The sequence below is a fragment of the Perca fluviatilis genome, chromosome 1 (genome assembly GCF_010015445.1).
Source record: "Perca fluviatilis chromosome 1, GENO_Pfluv_1.0, whole genome shotgun sequence".
Lineage (NCBI taxonomy): Eukaryota > Metazoa > Chordata > Actinopteri > Perciformes > Percidae > Perca > Perca fluviatilis.
In genome coordinates this window covers 8,337,995-8,349,706 of record NC_053112.1, presented here as the reverse complement: position 1 = coordinate 8,349,706, position 11,712 = coordinate 8,337,995, and the positions used below count along the sequence as shown (strand labels likewise).

The 11,712-nt window shown below is 42.0% G+C and overlaps 1 pseudogene; it reads left to right on the top strand.

The window, feature by feature from the left end:
- Positions 1–1,392: 1,392 nt before the first annotated feature.
- On the top strand, positions 1,393–11,199 carry LOC120558876 (annotated as a pseudogene).
- The last annotated feature ends 513 nt before the right edge of the window (positions 11,200–11,712 follow it).

The window sequence follows — 11,712 nt, the reverse complement described above, 5'->3', positions numbered from 1 at the left end:
GCCATCATTAATGGTTTAATACCAGGGTCTCTCCTAAGTGGAATGCAGCCATCATTAATGGTTTAATACCAGGGTCTCTCCTAAGTGGAATGCAGCCATCAGTAATGGTTTAATACCAGGACCTCTCCTAAGTGGAATGCAGCCATCAGTAATGGTTTAATACCAGGACCTCTCCTAAGTGGAATGCAGCCACCAGTAATGGTTTAATACCAGGACCTCTCCTAAGTGGAATGCAGCCATCAGTAATGGTTTAATACCAGGACCTCTCCTAAGTGGAATGCAGCCATCATTAATGGTTGAATACCAGGGCCTCTCCTAAGTGGAATGCAGCCATCAGTAATGGTTTAATACCAGGGTCTCTCCTAAGTGGAATGCAGCCATCAGTGATGGTTTAATACCAGGGCCTCTCCTAAGTGGAATGCAGCCATCATTAATGGTTTAATACCAGGGTCTCTCCTAAATACACCTGTGCTTTTCCTACTATGACATGTCAACATGTCTGCTTTGTACACTTTTCCGGTGATGGCTGACTGGCTCTTGAAATTCATGGCAAGGTCAACAGTAGGCTAGATGCCACATAGAAGTGATATCTATCTATATATGATTAGCTTTTCTTACTATGAGTCATGAAAAGGATCTGGCCCACTCACTTACTCACTCACAATCACACACACACACACACACACACACACACGAAAACGGAATACATACTTTGTCACTCTTTCCTGTCTTCAAAACTTCAGAGCCCTGACGCAACAACCAATGAAAAAAAAGATATCTCTCTCTCTTTCTCTCTCTCTCTCTCACTCACTCGCACGCACACACACACACACACACGAGAACTGGGGGGAGGGTATTTTTGTTTCCTATAGTCAGTATATGAGTGAATAATGTCCGATGGCTTTGAGTAAGGTGAGCCCTATCAGAGGCTCTCTCTAAGGACCGCTGTGGACACAGTTATGATGAACCTCCGATGTTTTATTTTCCTTTTGTTCCCAATATTTTCTCTTTTGATTATTGTTGAACTCTAAATGAATTCATTGACTGAATTGTGAATAACAACACTATGGTTAAAACAACCTTTCCTCCATGTTCTGACTCTCTGTAGCCCTTCTCTGGATGTTTGCCCATGATGCCTTTATATCGGACCTCAGATCACTTCAAATAAAAATGTTAAAAGAGAACCTGATGCAGTGTGGTTTAGTTTAGTCTTTCTGCTCTGATTTAGTTTACTTTATTATTTACAGTGGTGAAGAAAATACACAAATCCTTTATAAAGTGTCAAGGTCACAATTAAAACACACTGAAATACCAGTTCAGAATGCGGAAGCATAGAGAGAGTGAGAAATATTTGACTGTCATTCAGGCTAGGTCCCGTCCCGATCAGATTCCACCAATGAACTGACTCTGACTGATGCTCTGATGAAAGAGGCGGGTTCACGGAGAAAACAACTTTGTTAGGCGGTCTCAACTCATGAATCCATTTCTCCCTAGGTGTTATGAAGACGTTTACTTCTCTCCTGGCCGTGATGATGAAGATATTTTTTATAACTTTTCTCCTGTTTCCTGAAACTATCCTGGGTGAGTTTAATTCATATGAGTCTGCTTATTTGACAATTACCTGTGATTATTGGCAACATGTGGAATTTAGGTTTCTAAAAAAACGCATTTTATTATGTTTCTGAAAATGTAAAATATAAATATGAGCTCATTACTGAACACTAACACAACTAAGCAGTGTGAAGACAATCTGTGACGATTTAAACTGACCTGAACTATATTAATACAAGAGCTTTGTTTCTGATTAATAAGATAACCTACAACTGTAGACAGTCAGAAGCGATAGAAGACCTCTTTCTTACTCTTCCTCCTGAAAAGTCTTCATCTGGACACTCACTAAATAAACCTGGGCATGTGTTTGATTAGAAAATTAGGAGTTTACTTAAATTACATGAATTAATGGTGTTTATCTTCATTAAATGGTTAATTCTTGTCTGTAAAACGTGATTAAAAGAACATTCAGATGAATTATAAACAGGGACGGAGAGAGAAAGAGGTGTGACGGTCCTCTATGCATGAAAGTGACGCAGACGGCGCTGTCCCCATTTATGCAGCAATTCAACAGAACCCATACAACCCGTTACAGAGAGACAGGGAGGGGGAGAGAGAGAGAGAGAGAGAGAGAGAGAGAGAGAGAGAGAGGGAGCACTCCCTGGTCCCCTTGGTGGCTGAATTGCATTGTTTTAAAAAATCCATCCATCCATCCATCTTCGTCCGCTTATCCGGTGTCGGGTCGCGGGGGGAGCAGCTCCAGCAGGGGACCCCAAACTTCCCTTTCCCGAGCAACATTAACCAGCTCCGACTGGGGGATCCCGAGGCGTTCCCAGGCCAGGTTGGAGATATAATCCCTCCACCTAGTCCTGGGTCTTCCCCGAGGCCTCCTCCCAGCTGGACGTGCCTGGAACACCTCCCTAGGGAGGCCCCAGGGGGCATCCTCACCAGATGCCCGAACCACCTCAACTGGCTCCTTTCGACGTCAAAGGAGCAGTGGCTCTACTCCGAGCTCCTCACGGATGACTGAGCTTCTCACCCTATCTCTAAGGGAGACGCCAGCCACCCTCCTGAGGAAACCCATTTTGGCCGCTTGTACCCTGGATCTGCTTCGCGTCATGACCCAGCCTTCATGACCATAGGTGAGGGTAGGAACGAAAACTGACCGTTAGATCGAGAGCTTTGCCTTCTGGCTCAGTTTCGTCTACAACGTGTGCGATAGATGGAATGTAATACCGCACTCCCGACTTCTCCGACCAATCTCCCGCTCCATTGTCCCTCACTTACGAACAAAACCCCAAGGTACTTGAACTCCTTCACTTGGGGTAAGGACTCATTCCCTACCTGGAGAAGGCCATTCCATCGGTTTCCTGCTGAGAACCATGGCCTCCGATTTAGAGGTGCTGATCCTCATCCCAACCGCTTCACACTCGGCGCGAACCGATCCAGTGAGTGCTGAAGGTCGCAGGCCGATGATGCCATCAGGACCACATCATCTGCAAAGAGCAGCGATGAGATCCCCAGCCCACCGAACTGCAACCCCTCCCACCCCGACTACGCCTCGATATCCTGTCCATAAATATTACAAACAGGATTGGTGACAGAGCGCAGCCCTGGCGGAGGCCAACCCTCACCTGAAACGAGTCCGACTTACTGCCGAGAACCCGGACACAGCTCTCCCTTTGGTCGTACAGAGATTGGATGGCCCTGAGAAGGGACCCCCTCACCCCATATTCCTGCAGCACCTCCCACAGTATCTCCCGGGGGACCCGGTCATAAGCCTTTTCCAGATCCACAAAACACATGTAGACCGGTTGGGCATACTCCCAGGATCCTTGCGAGAGTGAAGAGCTGGTCCGTTGTTCCACGACCAGGACGGAATCCGCATTAATCCTATTAATAATAGGCTAGCTATAAGTAGGCTACTCAATGTCACATTTTAGACACTGAAAATGTTAAAAACAGTTCTGTCAATTTCAGTGTTTAATTATGTAATCATTTCAGCCTTCTTGTTGTGGTAGTTTAATGTAGAATAAAACATCGTATCTGTAAACTATGTGTGTTTTGTTTGCAAAAACCTTAATTTGTAAAGTATATATATAGTCTAAGTCAGGGGCCAACCAGTTCAGCATGAAGAGCCGACAAAAAAACAGCAAAGAGCCCCACAACACATGCACGCTCAACAGCAGCAGTGACGTCAGCTGTACAGCAGAGACCGCTGGTTTTGTTCACAACCACCAGGAAACCACACTCTGTGTGCTACACATATGTTAATGAGGCTACAGGAATCACAGGAATCTGACAGTGAACCACAGGAAATGCTGCCGCGGTGCGTTCCATGACACAATTTTTAGCTCGTAAGTTACGACTTCAAGTCACAGACTCACGACTTAGTACCGTTCCAAGCTACCTAACGTTAACGTTGTTTTGATTACAATGTGCGGAATTACTTTACGTCGCCTATTTATGTGTATTTATTTTTATTTCTCACCGAAAAAAACTGTAACTGGGAGTACAACGATGTGGTACCAGTTCACGAGTTGTAAGTTACGTGTTTTTGTAAAGGGGCCATGAACGCAGCATTATTGTTCTCGCCCCCAGTGTTGGTCAGTCACTGCTCAGTCCGTGTTCATTCACTGGGATTGCGCAGGTTGTCAAAACATCTCAGAAGTCATGAAACCGTTTACTTCTCTCCTGGACGTGATGATGAAAATACTTTTAATAACTTTTTTCCTGTTTACTGAAACTATCCTGGGTGAGTTTAATTCATATGAGTCTGCTCCTTTGACAATGTGATTACTGGCAACATCTGGAATTTAGGTTTCCAAAAAAACGCATTTTATTATGTAGAATTGTCATTACTGAACAATAACACAACTGAGCAGTGTGAAGACAATCTGTGACGATTTAAAGTGACCTGAACTATATTAATACAAGAGCTTTGTTTCTGATTAATAAGATAACCTACAACTGTAGACAGTCAGAAGCGATAGAAGACCTCTTTCTTACTCTTCCTCCTGAACAGTCTTCATCTGAACACTCACAAAATAAACCTGGGCATGTGTTTTATGAGCAAATTAGGAGTTTGCTTAATTAAATGGTTCATGACAAACGTGATTAAAAGAACATTCAGATTAATTATAAATTAGAAGTGGATTAAGTTCTTCCATAACATGTCTTCTTTCAGACTTGTGGTGAAAAATAGTCAAAAATACACATTTAGGTCTTTATTTTACTACACTTGGTCTATTTGCGTCTGTAGATTTCTCCTAAATTTAAGTTGGCGTCTAAATCAACATGCCGTTACTGCTGCTGCTATCATAGGCTGCTATAGAGAGCCGAAGTCCCGCCCCTTCTACTTCCGGTCCATGGGACCTATCTTTCGAAAAAATATGAACGAGGGTCAATGGAGAGATAATAATTAGTTTTTTGATCCCGTTTGAATTGAGCCATGGATTACAAATATGATGTTCGTCAATTTAAAACATTATTTTTCAACCGAAGAAAGTCTCAGTTTATTGTTAAACTGTTGAAGTATAAGACTGTGAAAATACGTAATTAGAAAGACTACACACTTCATCGATGACGTCTGGCTGAAGATACGATGTCTGTGTGTATCGTGTGTGTGTGTGTGTGTGTGTGTGTGTGTGTGTGTGTGTGTGTGTGTGTGTGTGTGTGTGTGTGTGTGTGTGTGTGTGTGTGTGTGTGTGTGTGTGTGTGTGTGTTAACAAGCAGTTTGGCTGTAACATTACAGTTAGTGGCTGTCAGGTAACCTCTGTTTAATCTGTTTAAGCTAACATTGAAAATGCTAGTGGAGCCTGTTGGGTAGTTGAAAAGTCTGTGTGATCTATAAGATCAGTTTTTAAAGTTGCTAAGCATATATTAAGCAAAATAACAATAATGGCAATACAATATCAAATATCAATAAAAAAATAAAATATTTTTTTTAATAATAATAATTAAATAAATAAAGAAATTATAACTAAGAATTAATAATTTAAGTGTAAGATCAACAGATAAGTCTTGAGACCCCTCTTGTACGGTACCGGGGATGTAACGTTACTCAAATGAGCAGAGGATCTCGCTCGTTCTTTTGCTTCTCTGCTGAAAACAATTGACTGGATAAAACCCAGCAGTTAAGATAACGTTACATGTGTTGTTTAACAGAGCTAAGCTAGCTAGCTAGCGAGCAAACCAAGCATCAGTAGATTGTGTGAAACGGTAGTTCACTGAGCGGTTTCACACAAAACTAAGTGGTCATATGACTAACCTACGGCTAACTGAGACTTTCTTCGGTTGAAAAATTATCTTTTAAATTGATGAACATCATATTTGTAGTCCATGGCTCAATTCAAACGGGATCAAAAAATTATTTGCTTCTCGGCGTTCACTACCGTTCATATTTTTTACGAGTTAAGGTCCCTGTCACTACCCAAAATGAGTAGAGTGCAGCTTTGAGTTGCGCATGCTCTGATTTAAACGGTTTACGGCATAACGTGTCATACCCGATGTTAGCCGAGTCAGACCGGCTTTGGTCGAGTGCAAATGTGAGTTGCGCATGGTCAGATTTAAACTGTTTACGGCATAACGTGTCTTACTGAAATTTGTGAAATCTGTAAAATAATAAACTTTTACAATAACAGAAGATGGAAATCATTTCTAAAACGTTTTAGCTATCTATGATTGTTTGGTTGCTAACGTTAGCTCAAAACGCCATTCAAGTGACAGCCTTTGTGTCTGATTGCTAACTTGTAGCTAGCAGTCATTTCAAAAAAGTTTTAGCTATTTATGATTGTTTGACTGCTAACGTTAGCTAAAAACGCCATTAGCATCTAGTAGGCTAGCTACTTGATTGCTAACGTTAGCTCAAAACGCCGTTAGCATCTAGTAGGCTACTTGATTGCTAACGTTAGCTCAAAGCATCTTGTAGGCTACTTGTCGCAAAGTGACGCATGCGCAACTCACATCTGCACTCGTCGCAAAGTGACGCATGCGCAACTCAAAGCTGCACTCTACTCACTTTGGGTAGTGACAGTCCCATCAGGTCCACCAGAAGGGGAGGGACTTCGGCTCTCTTAAAGCCCCGAGGAACAGCGCCATGATTTAAAGCGACCATGGGCATAGCGGCCAACGGAGGAGCTGCACCCTCTGGGCCAGAAAGACTTCCCCAGAGACTCAAATGGCGAGACAAACTTCTATATTTCAGCGGATATTTTTTATTACCTTTTTGTTATTTAAGATAAAATACGATTTCATTAGCACTTTTAATAAGAAGACACATCTGTTATTTTGCACAGTTTATAAAAGAATATTTTTCACTCATTTGTCTGCAGCTCATTCTGTAAAATATCCTGAGAAAATCGTGTATTGAATCATGAGTTGAGTGTATCTTTACATCCCTGATGATATATGTAGAAATATTCAAATAGACCATAAACAGTGTTAACCTTTCCTGTGGTCAGAAAACCAGAGAGACTCGTTACCTCCAGGGCCGACTTTATAAGACCAATAACGTCGGGGTTAAAATCCCGTTTCCGGTGAGACAATGATGGAGCTCGGCTTTTAGTCTTCTGGAGTTTATTTCCAACAGCGCACACACTGGGTACAAAACTTCAACTTATTCCACCAACTCTGCTCCGGTCGCATCTACCGTCTGCTTCCTCTTTCTCTCTTTCTCTCCTCTCCCCCCTTCACTGACACACACACCTATGCACGGAGCTCTCTTAAAGGAGCCACAGCACCATTTTAAAACAACAGACTTTCCCTCGCCAACATGTAGCTAACTTTGGAGCGTTGTTCAGCGCCCTTCAGGGCTCTCAAGTGTCACACATTGAGCGTGACAGTCTTACATTGTAGCCTATTTCTCACACGGAAAAACTATTTATAATATATTTAATATGCCGCAGCGCCCATAATTGTTCTGGCGCGCCGCTCTCACTTATGGAACCGGCAGGAATCAAGCGCGTCTCCCCTGGAGTTCTTAGTAGAGCCTGCCACATATCGGCCAATCAAAAGAAAAAGAAAGGGGATAAATAGCCAATCAGAAAATAGCACTATGGTATCTGGGTAAGATTTAACGCAACAACCAATGAGAAAAAAGCATAGCGCAGCGTACAGACACTTCCCTAAACGTTCGCTCATTCAGAGACCAGAGACCCAAACGGGGCTCTGAGTCTGTCAGACGGTCTGAGATCTACCGTATCAGCAGAGCTATCACATAATGCACAGCAGGCTATGGTGCAGGTAGATTATTTTATAGTTTTTTTTTTAGGTAGGCTACTTTATTTTCCTCAAAATATCACGACTCCTCCAAATCTCAGAACACAGATATATTTTTAATGTGCACAAAGTTTTGAACAAGAGCAGAAATCTTGCTCAAAACACATCTAGTCCAGGGCTTTATTAATTCATTAAAAATAATTAATATATCATTGAGGTGAATAATTGTCACATGCACATTTAAGGAGGTTACTTCCTCAACAAGATGTCACTCTTGCCTGTCCTTAAAATCCTGCCCCTTTCTGACAAGCTCTTATACATTTACTCAGCTCTATCCTCCTGAAGGGGAGAAGTGGGAAAGTGAACTTAAAGAACTGTTGTGCCACTACATTTAAACCAATGAAAGAGTTTGATAAGAGGATTTCAGACTGTCTAAATAATGTCTATGTCTATATAATGTGTGTGTCTATATAATGTGTGTGTCTATATAATGTGTGTGTCTATATAATGTGTGTGTCTATATAATGTGTGTTTCTCCAGGAGAGTATGGTGTGGTGTGTCCGACTCTGGTCGAGGCAGTAGAAGGTGATGCTGTTACTCTGGGGGGTTCTCTGAGTCCTCCGCTCAACTTGACTCCTTACACGTTGGATCTGAAGAGACTTGACCTCCATGACGATCTGGTCCACGTCTAACACGAACCGAACAGGACCATTTCCCTCCACAGAGTCGTCACTACAGAGGCAGAACAACTCTGATCCATGAAGACCTGATCGGAGGAACCGTGACGCTGCACATCTCCCTCAGTAAATCTGTCTGACTCTGGACCGTATGAAGTCTACGTCCCAAAACTGAAAGCCCGCTGTGAATTTTACCTCACTGTTGGTAAGCAGGACAGGTCAATTGTAATGTTTTTTTTTATTTTTATATTTAAAGGTCCTATGACATGGTGCTCTTTGGATATTTTTATATAGACCTTAGTGGTCCCCTAATACTGTATCTGAAGTCTCTTTTATATAGACCTTAGTGGTCCCCTAATACTGTATCTGAAGTCTCTTTTATATAGACCTTAGTGGTCCCCTAATACTGTATCTGAAGTCTCTTTTATATAGACCTTAGTGGTCCCCTAATACTGTATCTGAAGTCTCTTTTATATAGACCTTAGTGGTCCCCTAATACTGTATCTGAAGTCTCTTTTATATAGACCTTAGTGGTCCCCTAATACTGTATCTGAAGTCTCTTTTGTACAGACCTTAGTGGTCCCCTTAATACTGTATCTGAAGTCTCTTTTATATAGACCTTAGTGGTCCCCTAATACTGTATCTGAAGTCTCTTTTATATAGACCTTATAGTACCCCTAATACTGTATCTGAAGTCTCTTTTATATAGACCTTAGTGGTCCCCCTAATACTGTATCTGAAGTCTCTTTTATATAGACCTTAGTGGTCCCTTAATACTGTATCTGAAATCTTTTTTATATAGACCTTAGTGGTCCCCTAATACTGTATCTTGAAGTCTCTTTTATATAGACCTTAGTGGTCCCCTAATACTGTATCTGAAGTCTCTTTTATATAGACCTTAGTGGTCCCCTAATACTGTATCTGAAGTCTCTTTTATATAGACCTTAGTGGTCCCCTAATACTGTATCTGAAGTCTCTTTTATATAGACCTTAGTGGTCCCCTAATACTGTATCTGAAGTCTCTTTCCCGAATTACAACCTCTAGAGCCAGTCCCACAATGAGCTTTCCTTAGGATGTGCCATTTCTGTGTCTGTAGCTATTGAGGAGGAGAGGGGGGCAAGGTGGAGGGGTGGGGTGTGGCTCCTTGACCAACTGCCACTTTGCTTCGTTTGAAAGCCATGATGTCTCTCTCTCTCTATGAGCGGGCCAAATTCTTTGGGCGGGCAAATCAGAGAAAGGGGAGGTAACCTTGCTCCTTATGACCTCATAAGGAGAAGATTCCTGATTGGTCCATCTGAGCTTTCATTTTCTCAAAGGCTGAGCAGGATACCCAGTGCTCGGTTTACACCTATCACCATTTCTAGCCACTGGGGGACCATAGGCAGGCTGGGGGAACGCATATTAATGTTAAAAAACCTGACAAGTGAAAGTGACATTTTCATGCCATGGGACCTTTATGTTTTGTATAATGCAACTGCAGATAATGATTTTTGTGTCATTTAAAACAGAAAGAAAAGCGAACAGGACAAAGAGAAATGATTTCAGCACATCTGGACCTCCAGTGGGAGAAGAGCGCGAGTCAGAGCATCGGGGTAAATGTCTTCTAATAGTCCTCCAGAGACCTGAAGGGTCCTGACTCAGGCTGGTTAGTGTGTGAGTTCTGGTTAGGGTTAGGGTTAGGTGTGTCTCTTCTTAAAGCTGCCCTTCTTCTAAACTCAACATCTTCTCTGATATTCTTCCAGATGGTGAGAACAGGAAGACTGCCCGTGCTGTTATCCTTCCCTCTCTTCTCCTCCTCGGGACTCTCCTGGTTCTGGTTCTGATGAGAGGAGAGATCAGTAAGTTAAAAAAACAAACTTTTGCTCCACAGCTCTTTCTCCTGATCATTTGTGGTGTTAGTTGTATCTTTACACATGTCCGTGTTTTCACTGTGAACTGATGTGATATCAGTGCTTGATGTCTCATGTCTGTGTTTGAAGTTGTTGAAGTCAAACCAGAACCAGACAGACTGATCCTGGTACACTTTGTGTGCTTTAATCCACATTAATGCTCAGATGTGAGCCATATACCACATTGACCCGAATATAAGACGACCCCGAAAATACGATGACCCACCCCCTTTTTTCAAGACTCATTTTTGAAAAAATACTTCATGAGGTCTTTTTGGGCTTGCATTCTCCGTACTTTACCCTCATCTTAAAGTTAGCATCACAACTTTTTCTCATTTGTTTGCTCATTTCTGGATTACTACCTTTGAGCCTCTTTGTTCAGGACGCTCCCTGTGTCTCTCTGTTTGGCGCCACCTGTTGTTGAGGATGTATATATTGGTGTTTTAAAGTCTAGACCCTGAATATAGGACAACCTCACTTTTTCACATATATTCATAGGAGGAAAAACATTATATTCAGGCTAATACAGGTAGGCTATTTGTTCTCTACTTCTCTGTTTCCTCTGTCCTTTAACAAGTTCCTCAAACTGCTTTTCTTTTTCTCAGAGAGTTGCATCGAGAGGCTCAGAGGAAGGAAGGAGCAAGAACCAGAGAAAGCAGGGAATGGATGTGAGATGAAAAACCTGAACATGGAAGCAGCAAAAGAAGATGAAGACCTGGAGAGAGCTGCAGGAAATGGAAACGTCTTACTGTAGGAAACCTCGTCTGAGAGCTCGAATTCAACTTTATTTATAGTATCAAATCATAACAAGAGTTATCTCAGGACACTTTACAGATAGAGTAGGTCTAGACCACACTCTATAGTTTACAAAGACCCAACAATTCCAGTAATTCCCCCAAGAGCAAGCATTTAGTGGGACAGTGAAGGTCGGCCATCAAGTGATCCCACTGCCTTCACCAGTTTTAGAGTTCAGAGACCAGAACTACATGAACCCCCCCACATGGACTGATAAAGGTTTTACACAACTCAGACACAACCAGGATCATAATAAGGAGTCCTTTTGGTCCTGATGCAGTATTAGAAAAGGATCTTTACATAAATCTTCTGAGCTGGTCAACAATAAGCCCCCGAACAAAATCATATTTACAACATACAGGATGGTTTATTACACGGCTGCTCACTAAAGAAATCAAACATTTTACACAAATATTGATTTGAAAATGATTTTATTGATTTAGAAATGGTCGTCAAGAGTCTGTGATCAAAACTGCGAGCATCACAACAGTCTGTTATTGAGAAATAACAAACCGTAGAATGTCTTGAATGACCTTTGGTCATAACTGAGTATCACAAAAAGACAGAAATACTTCATAAC